This window comes from Cryptomeria japonica, chromosome 7 (genome assembly GCF_030272615.1).
Source record: "Cryptomeria japonica chromosome 7, Sugi_1.0, whole genome shotgun sequence".
Lineage (NCBI taxonomy): Eukaryota > Viridiplantae > Streptophyta > Pinopsida > Cupressales > Cupressaceae > Cryptomeria > Cryptomeria japonica.
The window spans coordinates 68,893,540-68,910,711 of NC_081411.1; positions in this window are offsets into that span (position 1 = coordinate 68,893,540).

A 17,172-nucleotide genomic window follows, 5' to 3' on the forward strand; every position below is an offset into this window, starting at 1 on the left:
AATGTCATGTTTCATCGATGTCTCCTTATTTTTGATGAAGCTACCCTCATCAATAAGGAGCTTTGAGGATTCATCGATCCCTACACTTTCATCAAAATTCTCTACCTCACATGTTTATGGCGATGTAATCCTCCATTGGCTCATCGAAACGCCATTTTCGATAGGAATCCTTTCATCGTTGTTTTTTGCAACCGTTTTATCGGCCAGTTCATTGATGAAATTTTTTATGTCGACGAAAGAAAAATATCCTCCTTCGACTTTTCTATTTTTGATGGAACTGTGCTCGTCGGCCAATAACTTTTGCACCTCTACGACACCTTCCTTTTCTCAAAAATTCTTATTGATGAGAAAGCTATCTTTGGTCATCATCTTTTGTGACTCTTAGATATGCTCTCTTCCTCGAAATAGCTTCGTTGATAAAATATCCACTGCAGTTTCATCGAAACTATTTATTTCATCGGTGGGACCACTCTGTAATTATTTTGGTAGTATAAACAAAAACATAGGCTATTGATCCAAGTTTCATTCGGTCACAGAAGATTTGTATTGATCCTCATGGCAGAAAGTAATCATTCATCTAGCAGCACTACATATCATCCATCGATGTTCATCAATTTTATGGCTGCACCCTTTTTTGATGGAATCATGAACTTTGGTGGCTTAACTTTATCTTCCCTCAAAATGTCATGTTTCATCAATGTCTCCTTACTTTCGATGAGATTACCACCATCATTAAGGAGCTTTGAGGCTTCATCAATCTCTACACTTTCATTGAAAGGCTCTACCTCACGTGTTTATGTCGATGTAATCCTCCATCCGCTCATCAAAATCCCATTTTCAGAGGGAATCCTTTCATCGCCGTGTTTTGCAACCATTTTATTGGTCAGGTCATTGATGAAATTTTTTATGTCGACGAAAGAAAAATATCCTCCTTCGACTTTTCTATTTTCAATGGAACTGTACTCGTTGGCCAATAACTTTTGTACCTCTATGACATCTTACTTTTCTCGAAAAGTCTTATCGATGAGAAAGTTATCTTTAGTCAACATCTTTTGTGCCTCTTCAATACGCTCTCTTCTTCAAAATAGATTCGTCAATAAAATATCCATTGGTTCCTTCGATATCACTCTTTCGGCTAGACTCCTTCCCTTGGCGAGTTGTTCACATGTATCATCGATACTATGGTTTCATCGGTGGGACTAATCCTGATTTCTTTGATGTATTTTAAATCGATGGAACTAATGTTTTTGGTGAATACTTTTGGAATATCATCACCACCAAGATTTGTTCGATAAGTCACTTTATCGATAGGATAATGGTAAGCTTCTTTGATAGAGTCATTTCAGCTAGACTAGGTGTTTTAGTGATGGATTAGTATGTATATTCGATGGCCTTTGTTTGAGCGATAATTTTTAGGATTTTGATGTTGATGATATGATATCTAACTTTTAATGAGAAGATGCTATAAAACCATCATATGGCATTTTATATAAAACATTGGTGAGGGCCTAAGATAGAGCTTTAGGGAAGATGAACGCCATCAGCTCCCAAGCTAGCTAACTCATCAACCCTTTTGTTTCCTTCCCTATAGATGTGGTTGATCATAAATCTCTCGAAACCTTTGCATAAATTAATGGCCCATGTCAATAGTGAGTTGAGTCTCCAATTGGGCATACTAACTTTTCTTAGAGCATTGATAATAATTGCTGAGTCCCCTTCAATTTCCAATTTCTTCACTCCCATCTTTCTGCAAATATTAAGGCCTTCCAGCAAGGAAACCAATTCAGCCCAATTATTAGTCTTATTACCTATTGGGTAAGCCCTGAGGGCAATTTCCTTCCCTTCCTAGTTATGGATAGAGCATCATGTCCTTGCCACCCCTGGGTTGCCTCTAGAGGCCCCATTAAAGTTTATCTTGAGCCATCCCTCACCTAGATGTTGCCACTTACATTCAACTCTTTTCCTTAGATTTACTTCAGGACCATCCCCAATATAGGGTGGGATAGATAGTCCTTTCCATTTCCCCTTCATCTTCTCATCCCAATAAGTTAGTGTGGCATTCTTCTTCAGACCGAAGTTCATCACACTATTGATTTTTTTGAGAATAGAAGCCTCAATTTTATTGATTACCTGTTTCACTTCTAATTTTTCATCTTTGAGAAGATGTTTATTCCTTTCTTTCCACAATTCCCAAATTATGGTAGATGGAAGAGATATCCATAAGCCTTCAAATAGACAACCTCTTGTTAGGATGGGTCAGGCTTTGAGCATTCATAAAATAGTTTCTGGGTAAACCACACCCAGCATTTATTTGTATAGTTGAAATTAAGGAGGAGGTGATTTGTGTCCTCTTCATCCTTTTCACACAGAGGGCATCTACTAGGTCTCTCATACCCCATCCTTCTAAAATTTTCAGCATTCAAGAGCTTATTCTGGAGAGCAAGCCATGTGAAGACTCCAGCCTTGGGTAGGCAGTATCTATTCTAGTAGAGTTTCAGAGGTAACTTCATCTTGGGTCTAAGTTGAGCTTTAGTGATGTGATTATACCCAGCCTTGGAGTTGTATTCTCCATTCTTGGAGCCATCCCACACAAGCCTATCCTTACCTAGACTAAAGGAAAAGTTTCTATCTTTTAGGATTGCTATGAGTTTATCTTTATCCCTTACAGGGATATCCTCATTTTCTCTAACTATCCATTTCCACCCCGCTCCATCCTCTGAGGGAGAAATGTAGTTCCCAATCAATTTCCCTCTATTTGATTCTAGGATTGTTCTTGTAGGCCCAAAATCATGAATTTTCTCGATCACCTTATACCCTCCCCAAGAGTCTGACCAAAAAAAGGCATCTTCCCCTGACTCTATGTTCCATGTGAGTTTATCTATGATAATATATCTGCATTCCAGCATAAATTTCCATATGTGAGAGCCTCTGGGGTGTTTGTTTTCTCTAAATATTTAAATAGGGTTGTCTTCTTTAAGGTATTTATGGTACTAGATTCTCACCCATTTTACAAGGTATTTATAGGTATTTATTACTATATCTTGTTAAATCTAGTTGTATGAAATCTTAATTTGGTTGTGAGAAATAAAATTCTTTTGACCTGAGTAACTAGGAGAGAAGAAGAGACCATCTAATTACATAGTTACAAAGATGTAAATTCTCAAACAATATTACCAATTTATTTTACTAGTTTGAATAATTTTGTTTTTAGATCATTAGATATGATAGAGGCTAACTAAAGAAAAGGAAAATCAGTAGCTTATTTTGAGAATCATAAGAGTAATTATGGATGATCTTATGTCTCATTATAAATTCTCAGTAGTCTTGAGAGAGGAATCCTTATTGAATTGTCTTATACTTGTAACACTTATCTACTAGATACATCTTCCTTCCAAGAACGTGTATCTCTATATCAAATGGGCCCAACTAATGAAGAATAATAAAATGAAATAAAAAATAAAACAATATGTATTAATAAATGATTGAAAAATTTTGTGTAAAAGTAGGCCATCTACCTCATTTACATACAAATAAGGACACAATATATTCCAAGCATATAGTTTTGATATTTTCTACAATAATTCTTATATACATAATACAAGCAATCTTTATATTAATTCTCATTGATTCTCTAACATGACTTTGAAGATGTGTCATATATATTTCAACTCTAAATGTGATATCTTAATAAAGTTAGATAGATAATGTAGTTATATATTCTCATCCTAGTTATATTCTTGCATGTCATAGTCACTCATCTTTTACATTATTTTCCAATCCACATGACGTAATATAGATCGACATAATTAACTTTCTTCTTTAATCTTATTGCATAGTTTTTTTATGAATGTCTTTCAAGATCGCGCTATCTTTTAAGTTAATAGAAACAAATAATAAACATTTTAAAATTAAATAAAAAATTTAAATTAATCATTTATATTAACATTTTAAAATAAAAAATAACTATCATCATAAGCAATAAAATATAATTACAAATTTTAATAAACATTATTTCCTAACAAAATACAAAACATATAACACATAAGAATCTAAAACCTACTCAAAGAAACTTCAAATTTGTGCATTAATGAAGAAAACAAAAGTTTGAGATTTACAAATAAAAGAGATAGTTCAAAAATTACTCCCTACAAGGCGAATTCCATCACAATTTCTGCCTAATCCCAAATGAACTGAGTAATGCTAAACTTCCTACTTCATCAAGGAAATTATCACATTTTCAAACACTTTGCGTCCTTTAGCTCCAAAATGAGGATAATTTTGTCCTTCCTTTCTTTCTTTCACCTCTATCCTTCTGTTAAACTATATGCTTAATATTAATTGAAAGCCTACTACACTAAAACATCACATAAATTTAATGATATTAAATTATTAATGGAACAAACTGTACTTGGCAATCTCTGGAATAAGACGTAAAATGAAGAATGTGACCTCCTATCGAATATTCCTCTCATAAATTTTTAACTGATATGATTTTTTCGCCGACTATGTAACTGAACATCTAAAAATAATTCACTTAGAGTTTTTAATAATGATCAAACATAGGGAATTTATGATGTTCACAACTATCGGTATAGGAAGTGTTGGAAAAAAGATGGCATTTAAGTAAGAGGGTTCAGTTCATGAGATCTGCCTTGTCTTCATTTTTTATCTCCTATGTTGAAGTAGTTTCCAAACCGTTTGGAATATGAGTATTGACTTATGGTCAATGTTCGGTATAGACTATGTCATATTGCTGATAAAGTAAATTATCGTGTAAATACTATAAAAAGAGAATTGTATTAATTTTTATTTTTCTATTATAGAAAAGGTTTTTTTTAACGGTGAGATATATGAAATATAGTGATGAATTTATTAAAATGTAATTAAATAACTTGAAAAAAAAAATTAATATATTTGATCTACTTTTTCAACAAAAGAACACTTCATTATTGTTAGGTGCAATAGTTTGTTGATAGCTATATAAATGCTAAGAAATTATATGAACAATAATTTTATCATTATAATAATTTAAGAAAATATTAATTGAATATTTCTATCAAATTTAAATCTTTCTTAGTTTAGCTTGTTAAAGCTAGTTATATGAAAACATGATTTGATTATATAAAATTATGATATTTGTCTACACATGGAAGTAGAAGGCAAGAGGCAAGCATCGACTAGCATAATAATGAAGATTTATTTCAAATGAACTTGGGAAAATGTAATAATTTGACTAATTTTGTTTGTAAATGATTAGATTATATACGAGTTAACTAGACTAAGAGAATACATTAATTTTTTGCTAGAATCATAAAAGTAATGTTAGATATTAATTTATGCATCTTTGTAAATTTTCACTTGTCTCAAATAAAAAATGAACAATTCTTATATACTAGGCAACAATGTGATATTAGATACACCCCCCTCCATATGCATATACATACATACATACCTATAATTTGAAATTATCAAGATCTACATATATCCCAACTACAACTAGGAGAGATATATCAAGTATGATAAGTACATAAAGTTACATTTGTTCTAGCAACTAAAATAACAACAAGGATAATTTAAAAATTAAAACATGGAATCTTAAAAATGGATAGAAACACTTTTATTTAAAAGAGATCAAATGCATTTTATATATACAAATCAGCACACATGTTATCTTAAACATATAAACACTACATGTATGGCCAAATTTAAAGCTATCCTCACCACTAAAAAGGACAATGATGTGGTGATCCAAATTGAGATGCACAAGAATGTGGAGATTGTTGAGGACTCAGGTTCTGATTCTATTTTCTTTGATGAATAAGATTCCTCTAAAACCACAAGCTCAAACTAGTCCCCTACCACTACTATTACTATTGATGATAACCCTAGCCTTCCACCCACAAACCCTCCCCCTTTTGCAATATCAAGCCCGCGAGCTCGATAATAGTCCTCACTAAAATTGTGAAGGACCTACACGATGATGTACAAAGGTATGACTTGTTAAAGTGTCTATTAGGGTAGATGAATGTCACTATCAAGAAAATTAATCAATTGGATGCAAGGGCTGAGGTTGAAGCTAGGGCTAATACCTAGCTAAAGGATTTAGATAAAGACAAAGTGTGGAGATTTGCCAATGACCTTGTTTGCCTCATGAGGCAGTCAGATAAGGTGAATGGGATGATTGAATATTTGGATACCAAGCTCAAAACAGTTGGGACCAAAATCAACTTGGACAAAATTAAGAGATCCTAGGAGGCCCTCAAGAAGAAATTTGAAGAGGCTAATCTTTCTTATAAGAATGTGGCCAATATGCGTAATGCCTCCTTGTAGGCTATCTAGGATATCCAAACTGAAATGAACTAAAAAAGGGAGAAGAAATGTAAATGCACAGAGGCCCTGATTGTAGGTTCAGGCCCCAGAGAGTCTCTAGTTAAAGCCACCCCTAATTCCATCTTGATTCCCTATGGCTCTGGGATCTGTTCTTGGAAACAAGTGTCCTTTTTAGATAAAGTGTTAAGTTTTTGCCAGGATTGCCAAGATAAAAATCCCCCCATTTAGTTGGCCATCTCTTTGTTCCTTTACTTGGTGGTTGTTTTGGTTTTTTGTGGTTTTGGTCTCTTTCTATTTTTGTTGGTTTTCTAGTTTTTTTGTTGGTCCTCAAGTTGCCCTACTGGGTTTTTTATTTGTTGTAGTGAAGTATTTTTTTGTTTGTTTCACATCCCTCATGCACTCTTGGTGTCACGATGCAGTTATGTAATGGTATGGGTCTATCCCACTTTTCTTAATCAAAAAACATAGTATTTGAAGTTCTATTTAATAACTTCTACATCCATATTACATGCCCTTTTAGTTGGTGTTAATCAATGCTCTAAGTAAGCTTTTAAGGTTTGACTTATACTTCTCAACTCTAAACATATAAAGAGCTCTTACTAAATAAAGACATGTCATTTTATTATATGTTGTAATAGTATCTATATTCCTAGATGACATAATTATGGTATAAAATGGAAAAAATGTATGATTTTCATTCCATGTGGCATAATCTAGCTGAACATAGTAACCTTTCTTTTCAATTCTATTGTACAACTCTTGTGTGTATATCATCTTTTAAGTCCACTCTATCTTTCTTTCTTATTTTAAAGACAACAAATGTTAAAAAAATTCACAAGAAAAACTTTAAATTGACCATTATATGATGACACCTTACATCAAGGAAACTTCCATTCACAAACAATCAACATATTAAAATCTAACTCTAAATAAATAATAAACCTAATTTTATGACAATATAAAAGTATCAATATACCCAAAACTAAAATATAATTTCAATAAGAGTAACTAAAATTAAATTAAAGAATCAAAGGATGAAGATTCAAGGAAGAATATATATATATATATATATATATATATATATATATATATATATATATATATATATATATATATATATACATATACATACTACAATAAGAAGAATTCCATCACAAGTAACCCATGTGAAACTTCTTAGATTTACCTCCTTTTTTATTTTTTAAATACTATTTAAAATAATATGATTTCTATTAATATAGAGTTTGTATCATAATTTCTAAGAGAACCTAAACTACAACTATCTCATTTTATTTCACTTAATATCTTTATTCCTACTTATGGTTTACATTAAGTTCTATAGTTTAATCTTCTTCTTCTTTCTCTAATATTTTGTAAGATCAATTCACATGTTTGTTATCTTCGACTAAATTTATCAACTTTTTCGATGATCTCTATCATATATCCATCTCTATTATACACAATGTATTCTTAAACTTTATCATACTTTGTTAAATAAGATAGTTTAATATGAATTGTGATACTTGGTAAAGGACACATGAAATATAAGATTGGGATAAGGAAAATTAATACCACAAATAAATATTTTGTTTTCTATTTAACCTTGAAGGTAAGAGCATTGGTTGTTTGTATTGTATTGGTTGATTGTTGACGTGTAGTTTTATTTCAGTATACTATTATTTGGCACTATGTAACATTGATGTGGTCCTAGAAATGCCTTTTCTTAAACACACAATTATGTGGGTAGCATTAAATATTTCCACAAATAGTAGTACTTCCTATATTGAATAAACAATAAATGTCTTTTATTAGTCTCAATTAACTTCTTTGAATGAGTAACAATTGTAGTTATCCAATTTAAGTACATATTAAATGAAAGTTTCTCAATACATCTTACAATCAATGATTCCAACCACTACTGGTTATATGCAGTTACTTGTGAAGCTTCTGATGAACAAACCCTAATTGCAATTGCATGTGTAGCGATATGCGATGACTCAATTTGATTTATAATATTATAAAGTGTAAACCATAGCATTGAAGCCATAGCTGATCAGTTTTAGAATTGTATTTGTCATTCTTTCGACAACCAAGGAAATAAAGTAGAACAATGTTAAGGAACACTCAAAAAACATGGGCAACCAAAATCACTCTTTACTAACAAAATAATATTTTGTGCAACCCGGTATGCATGACCAGCATAGGCTAGTATGAAATATTGACTTTAGCACCTTAGCACCACATAAGTTCGATGATATTGACTTTTTAATGAAACAGACTGTACTAGGGCATCTCTCGAATAAGGACATAAATTAAAAGCGTGACTTGGCTCGTATCAAATATTCCTTCATTACTTTCTACTGACACGATGAAGAAGTCGCTTATATAAGTGAACATTCATAAATAGTTTGTTCAGTGTTTAATAATGATCAAACATAGGGGATTCGTAGTCTTTGATAAATATCGGTATAGGAAGTGTTGGAAAAAAAAGGCATGAGTGGTGTATTGGGATAGAACCAGATGAGGATTCAGTCGACCACTATATGTGTTTTTGCAGGAGTTTTAGTCCTTTTTCATCTTCATTTTTTTTTCAACTTCTAAATTCCGAAGTTTTCTTTTCTAATTAGTAGTGTACTTTGTGTATCTGTTTAGGCATGACAGTACACAACTTATTACAAAAGAGTTTGAGAGTGGATAGGTTCATGAGGTATAGTGATGAAATTATTTTTGTGTACTTGAAAACTAATAAATTGTAATATATATGATTCACTCATTTCGACAAATTTATAATTAGTATTTATATTATTGGAAGGAATAATAGTTTCTTGATAGATATATAATCTTAAAAAATTGTCAAAAATATTTTTATCCTTGTATTAATTTAGACAAATATTAAATGAGAATATTGCTCTTAAATGTGAATCTTTATTAGTTTAGCTTGTTAAAACTAGTTATGTGGAATCTTAGTTTTGATTCATGTAACTAAAGGAAAAGTGAGAGCATGGAATAAGATAGCCGTGAAAGGTGAAATTTTTTTGAAAAATTAAAAAAAATATATATTATTTTGAATAATTTTGTTTACGTATCATTAAATTGTATATGACTTAATTGAATTAAAGAAATATATTAATTTAGTTAAGAGTCATAAAAAAAATGATAGATATGACTCTGTGTATCATTGTAAATTCATATTTATCTTTAGTAATGAATTTTTGAAGAATCTTCCTATACTACATAACATTATATTATTAGATACCTCTTAATAATATTTATTTCCTTATATCCAGTATTTATATGCATATTAAAAGGTTAAAATTTATCCTAGTTATAATTAGGAGATATATCGAGTATGATTGATGAGTACAAAAGGTCACATTTGGTCTATTAAATAAAAAAAATGAAAAAAATACTCTAATAATTAATTCATTGCTATATTAATAAAGGATAGAAACACTTTGTAGAAAAAGAGATTCAATGCATCATCTAGTACTCATGAACACACTCATAATATTCTAAACATATAGTATTTGGTATTTTCCATAATGACTTGAACTACACTCATTATACATGTAATTTATTTTGGTACGAATCGATGCTCTAATGCAGCTTCACAACTATTGTACAAATTTCAATGCTAAAACTATAATGAGGTATTATTAAATAAAGACACATTATCTACTTATTTGTTGCAATACTAGTTGTATTCTTACATGTCATAGTCATTATAATATGCAAAGAAAATTGTATGATTTTCAATTCATGTGCCATTACTAACTCAACATAGTAACTTGTTTTCCTCTAATATAGTTATTCAATTCTTCATTTATATCTAATCTTTTGAGTCCATGCTATCTCTCTTAAATTAACGAAAATAAATATTAGACTTCTTCCCTGGATCAACTTTAATTTGACCACTATATATTGAAACCTTACATTAAGAATGAGAATAGTCATAAATAATAAACACATTAAAATATAATTTAAAATATTTGGAAAACCTAATTTATGACAAAATATAAAATATTATTAGTACTTTAAAATATAGAATATAATCTCTTTAACAATGACTATTAAAGACTTTAAAAATTAAATAGAGAAAATGCATTCAAACAATTCGTCTCTATAATAGAAATCACATCACGCATATAAAACAAAACTAATATGTTAATGGTCACCTTACTAATTCATTTATATGTAAGATAGCTTGCAATGTAGGAACTTTATAGGTTGATGTTGAGAATGGCTATCGAACCTCTAGAGTGCACGCAACATTTATTATAATATATTAATAGTTCATAAAAGGTAATGATGTATTGATGCATTCTAGGGGCTAGATAGTTGTTTCTATTGACGACATCCTTACTAGATGATTAGCGCTTTCTAAATCCATATATGTGTTTGGATTTCCATAACCACATGACCAACCTACGTTTTAAATTAAGAATTTTTTTCCCCTAAATTAGAACATAGAATGTAACAAATGGAGGGAAAAAAAGAAAATTGAAACCAACCTATTGAGCTGGCTACATCATCATCTATTTTTATTGATGATAATTGAATTCAATAAATATATATTTTAAAATTTACTAAATAATTCTTGTTTGAGTTTTTATTTATTAAAATATATTGTTAATATAATATTGGTAAAAATACGTTTGTAGAGATTAGGCAAGAGAAATTAAAAAAAATGATTAAAAAAAAAAGTGGAGTTATATTTGAATATTGGTATAAACTTAATTTATTACTAAGTAGTTAGAGAAGCACTGATAGAAAAAGATCATGATCATAGGTTTTACACCACACATTGAAGGGTATATAATTATCATCCATAGATTCCTTACTAGGAAGAGAAACCTCATCTCATTAGTCCTTGTCAACATGCTTTTGAGAATGGAGTATGGGTAGGATCATGAGGGGCCAAAAAGTGGTGATATTTTGACTAAGTTATGCTTGATAGGTTGATTGAAAAATGTCTTTAACTTTCAAACAATATCACATTTTTTGAATCTGCAACATGTGTCACATTCTATGCTTCGTATACTATAGGATTAAAAAAAATATATGAATTTCATAAAGTTTTGACCAAGTTAAGGTGGTCAGACATATGATTTTTTAATATTTAAAAAAAATATGTGGTAAAAAAATCATAATTAATTATTTATTTTTAAAAAATTACAAAAAAATATGTGTCACATCCAGACATGAGTCTTCTACTTATACCTAAAATCTTCTAAAGAAATATTAAAATTTAATTATGATTAGGGTGGTTAGATAGACACCCATTTCTTATCTTTTTTTTCTGAAATTTTAGTACTATTGCATTGAAATTTTAAATTTTCATGAAATAGATTTATTTTTTTTCAGAAAAAAACTAGTAGCTTAGAAACTAGATTCAATTGGCTATAGATTCTATTCTTACATATTTTTTAAATAATGTTGGTAACTTATTCAAATTATTATGTCAAGTTTCCTAACATTATTTTCTGATTTTCATTGCCACTTAAGGGCCTATTTGGCCCACCATGATCCTACACATACCCCATGAACAAGTAAAATAGCTAGCTCCAAGTGATGGAACTTTCCAAAACCAAGGTAATCAAGAGAACCATTCCCATGAGAAGTTCTAGAAGGTGGTTCATATAGTTAATACCACTCATGGATAGCATGATCTTTTGAAACTTGTGGCTAAGAGACTTGAGACTAAGATCCTTAGCTTTTTTATGTTATATTAACCATGACAATTCCTATACCTAAGAGAGGGGGAGAATGTAGGAGTGATAAATTTTGGAATTATGGATGGATCATTATCTTAGTGGTCAAGAAGTTTCTGTATATGTACAGCTTCAAGTACAAGCTTGCAAGTTTGCATGAACATTTTCATAAAAATATTAGAACAAATCATAGTTTTAGTATATAGAGAGTTAGTTCAAAATCAAAAACTAGAATAGATTTAGATTTCTGTATTTTTAAGTGAGAAAGAGAATTTAAACTTTAAAAGATGCTAAATTTGAATAAATGTAAATGATTGATATGACCAATCACTAAATAAAATATATATTACATGAGATAGGGTGAATATCAAAAGGGTTGAATAATTCATGTATTTAACTTCAAGGTTCTTTATCTCTAGTATGAAAGAAAATAATATTGTTGAAAGTCTATAATTATGCATACAAATGATATCAAGGGTTGAGAACTAGTAGGTGAGATAAGTACTAAGTGAAACATGAGAACTAAGTAAAACACAATTTAGAAAAGAGAGTAGGTATAATAACTATTACATGAAAAATGATATACCTAATGTGGGAGCTAATAAACAACTATGCATCTAGAAAAATATCTATTTTCCTTTTTTGTTTTTTCACATAAATCTAGTATTCTTGTATTGATGGTTGATGCTTATGTGTTGATGATTAATGTGCTCATTCTAAGAAAGTTAATGTTGTTTATTAATAATTGATTTTGAAGTTCTAGACTAATTCAACCCTCCCCTCAGTCCTGCTAGGTGTTCATAGTTAGGTGTCATTTCATTAGAGAAGCAAGCCCTTTGAATACCTTCTTTTGATTCTTGACTTCGAAAAATCCACCATCCTTATTCTCATCTATTATCTTCTTGGATTATTTAGAACTTGACTCACCTTTCTTTGTATTATCCTTCTTAGAGGTGCATCAATCTTTGAGTTCTAACCTTTTTCAAATCCTAGCCCCATCTTGATGAGTAATTCCCTTTGAATGCTTAAGATTTCATATAATATTTTAATAATCTTATAAAAATTTAGGCTTTTATATTTTTTCTCATTTTATTTCTTAGAAACCTTTCTTAGACATGTTATTTCTAATTCAAGATGCTCATGTGATCCCTTTCTTTTCCCTCCAATTTTATTTTCACAATTGATTCTAATTCAAGATAATAAATTTTTTAAATTGTTAAAGCCTTTCTTTTTTCTTCAAATTTTTATTTTTATTGATTTCAAATAATTTTGAGCAAATATGATGACTTCTCCTATATCTAATTCATACTCTTCACCTTCAAGATCAAGCATTTGTTATTATCCTTTGTAAAAAAAATTCATTCTCCATAATAGCTATGAATAAGACTTCTTATCCTTCACTTTTAGAGTTACAATGATTATATTCCTTGGAAGAACTATTTACCTCTTTAGAATAGAGATTTTTATGGAATTTCTTCATTTTATGTTTATACTCCTTATGAATCTTAGATTTATCATTCCTTTCATGTCCTTCAAAAGAAAATTTAGATGCATAGTGACCTATGTTAGGTATCAATTAAATCATTTGAAAGGTAATTTACTTGTATATTTCCTAGAGCCATTCTTCAACCTCCTTACAAAGTAAACTTCTTCACCATTAGGACCAAATTCTTTGTTCTTAAATGCTTTAAAAGTAGCTTCCTTCCTTGATTTCCCAATGTTCATATTCCTCAATTTATATGAAACAAGAGAGATAAACAATTTAACCATCGTAAAATTTCATATATCTCTATCTTCTTCAATTGTAGATACTTTTGAATCATACCTTGAGGGAAGATAACTAAGAACCTTCTTTACAAACATGCATTCATTTACTTATTTTCTTAGTCCAATAATAACATTGACTACTTCATCCACTCGAAGCAGGTAGTCATCAATGTTTTCCTCTTCTTTAATCTTAACACTTTCAACTTGTCTCTATAGGTCTAGAAACTAGCTTATTTTACTTTATCTTCCTAGTTTGATCAATTGGAGGTTTTGCATGAGTAATATATTCATGCACAATAATTTCAAAACCATAAAAATATATTATGGTTAAATAGGATTCCATTCTTATAGTCCAAAATACATAAGTTATTCTTTTAAACAAGAGTACCTTTTTTAGAAAGAACCCTTAGTGACATGCCATAACTATTGGCAACAATGTAGATAACTCAGAGGGGGGCTAGGGCGGGGGTTGAATCAGTTTGCTCACAAACTTAGCATAACTTAATCTTAAGTTTAGATCTGATAATAAACAATAAAAGCATAAATCAACACCACATCAATAGCACACATAACACCAAGTTTTTTTATGCGGAATACTTGATTAAGGGAAAAACCATGGTGGGAACCTACCCATAATGGGATAATACACCGTTAGGAGTAAATGTAAATATTATAGTGGGGAATGCACATGCATTTAGGCACTCTACCTAGATCTCACTACTGAGATATAAGAAGGGATACAACCTTTGGGAAGGATCACTATCTAACAAAGATTGAATAACAATTTGGATTACATGAACTAATAAAATAACATGTCCCAATGGTTGATTATAGGTTTGGTTAAGCACAATCTATTTTTCTCTACCACACACACCTCTTTGCATTTTTGAAACATCATAACACTTGTTCACACACTTATTTTATGACACACTCAGAGATACCACACAGATACATCTCACAAATGAATATCCATATTTATACAAATCATAAGTCTATATTTCAAGGTCAGCTAAACCCTCAACACTAATCAAAAAATAATAACCTTGCAAGATACAACAACACATGTAGACCAAAACAATGGCAGCTAAGACATATTCTAGACCAAATACAATACTAAAAACACAAAACACCTTAAATAATTATGCCTTAATCATCCACAACATGGTACAATCACCAAGAATGTCACGTAAAATGAAGAATACCATAAAATCAAGAAAATGATCAAATATGCCACAACGATCAATGCATATCATCAATCTAGATAGGAACCAATCTAGAAACATCCACAAGAAATGTGAATCACACTAGAATCAACTCAAACATTACCACTTACTAAAATATTCATCATCAATGTACTGAACCTCAAGAACACATGCTGAAATGACTATCAAACTAAAAGATTCACTTGTGGACTTCCAAATCACGAACCATCTAAATTGAAGATACATATGAATTTCCCAAACACTCTTTCAAATCCACAAACCAAGATAATGTAATTCTAGAGAAATGTAGAGCATAAACCAAATTACTGAATAACATAAACAACTGAATATCATCCATAATCTCAAACCTCATAACTTGATTAAATCAATATTCAAATCACTGAAACTTCTGCTGAATCAACTAGAGATAATTATCTCTAAACCCATTAAACCATATTAGCTCAAAAGCAACATACTAGTGAAACCAACTCATTTAATTTGATTGCAACACTGGAATACATAGAAGAGTATGTTAACATCAATGGCAACACATCATTCAAGAATTTTTTAGAAATATCAAACAATCTCCCCCTTTGGAATTGATGGCAACATATGAATGTGAAAAAGAATCAATCCAAAGAAATAAATCAACAATCAACAACCTCCCCATAAGATCATGCACATAACTCAATATAGCTCTCTACCCCATAGGGTTTTCACATGCTTGTCTCTCCCTTTGATATCAATGAAAAAGGAAAATACAGTACAAATCTCAATTCTCTCCCTTTAAGATACACACTTAAACAATTCTTAACAACTGAAACACATTGTTGACTACTCCCCTTGAGTAGCAGCCATACTCATCAATCTAAATCATAAGATATCTCTATAAAGTCCATTGGACTCGCACAATTTTATGCATCTTAGTTCTCATCAGTAGGGTCAATTACCCCTAGCTTCTCTTTGAGATACTCAAATGTATCTTTAGGAAAAGTCTTCGTGAAAATATCTACAATCTATTCTTTTGAAGATGCATACTCCAATCTAACTTTCTTTGATTGATATATGCTTTGTCTTAGAATGAAACACCTGATTCTTAGAAGTATTAATAGCACTTGAATTGTCACAGTATATAGTAGTAGGCTCATCAAAAATAACTTTGATATCCTTCAACATCTACTTCATCCAAATCACTTGAATACAATTTCTAACAACAATAATGTATTTAGCTTTTGCAGTAGACAAAGATATAGAATTCTTCTTCTTACTCATCCATGAAACCAATCTCTTACCCAAGAAAAATGCAACACCAGTAGTACTCTTTCTACCATCAATATCACCTACCCAATCAACATCAATAAAAGAACTCAAAGTGAAATTTCATTGTCTCTAGGATACCATAAACCACAATCAAGTGTTCCTTTCAAATATCTAAAAATTCTTTTCACAACAACAACATGAGATTCCTTAGGTTCGGCTTGAAATATAGAAATAAGACATACAACATTCATAATATGAGGTCTAGTATGAGTCAAATACAACAAACCATTGATCATAGACTTGCATCTAGTGTGATTTTCCTTCAGAGAATCATCATCCTTTGTCAACTTATATCCGATCACCATAGATGTACCAATAGGCTTTGCATGATCTAAACTAAACATTTTTAACAATTCCTTCACATACTTAGATTGATAATGAAAATACCTTTATCCATCTGAGTTATTTGCAAACCCAAAAAGAATTTCATCTTACCTATCATAGACATCTCAAACTCATTTTACATATCATCAACATACTTCTTGCACAAACCATCATTTCCACAAAAAATAATATCATCAATATAAACTTCTACCATTAAGATGTTATCATTATCAATCTTAAAATACAAATTATTACCAGTGGTACCTTTATTAAATTTAAGATTCATCAAATACTTATCCAATCTGGTATACCAATCTCTTGAAGCTTGCGTCAATCCATATAATTCTTTCTTCAACCTGCAAACCATATTGTTTTATTCTATCAATTGAATACCATCTAGTTGCTCAATGTAGACTTCTTCTAGCTCACCATTAAGAAATGCAGACTTGACATCCATCTGATAAACCTTACAATCTTTGTAAGAAAAATAAGAAAGAAATAATCTAAAAGCTTTAATC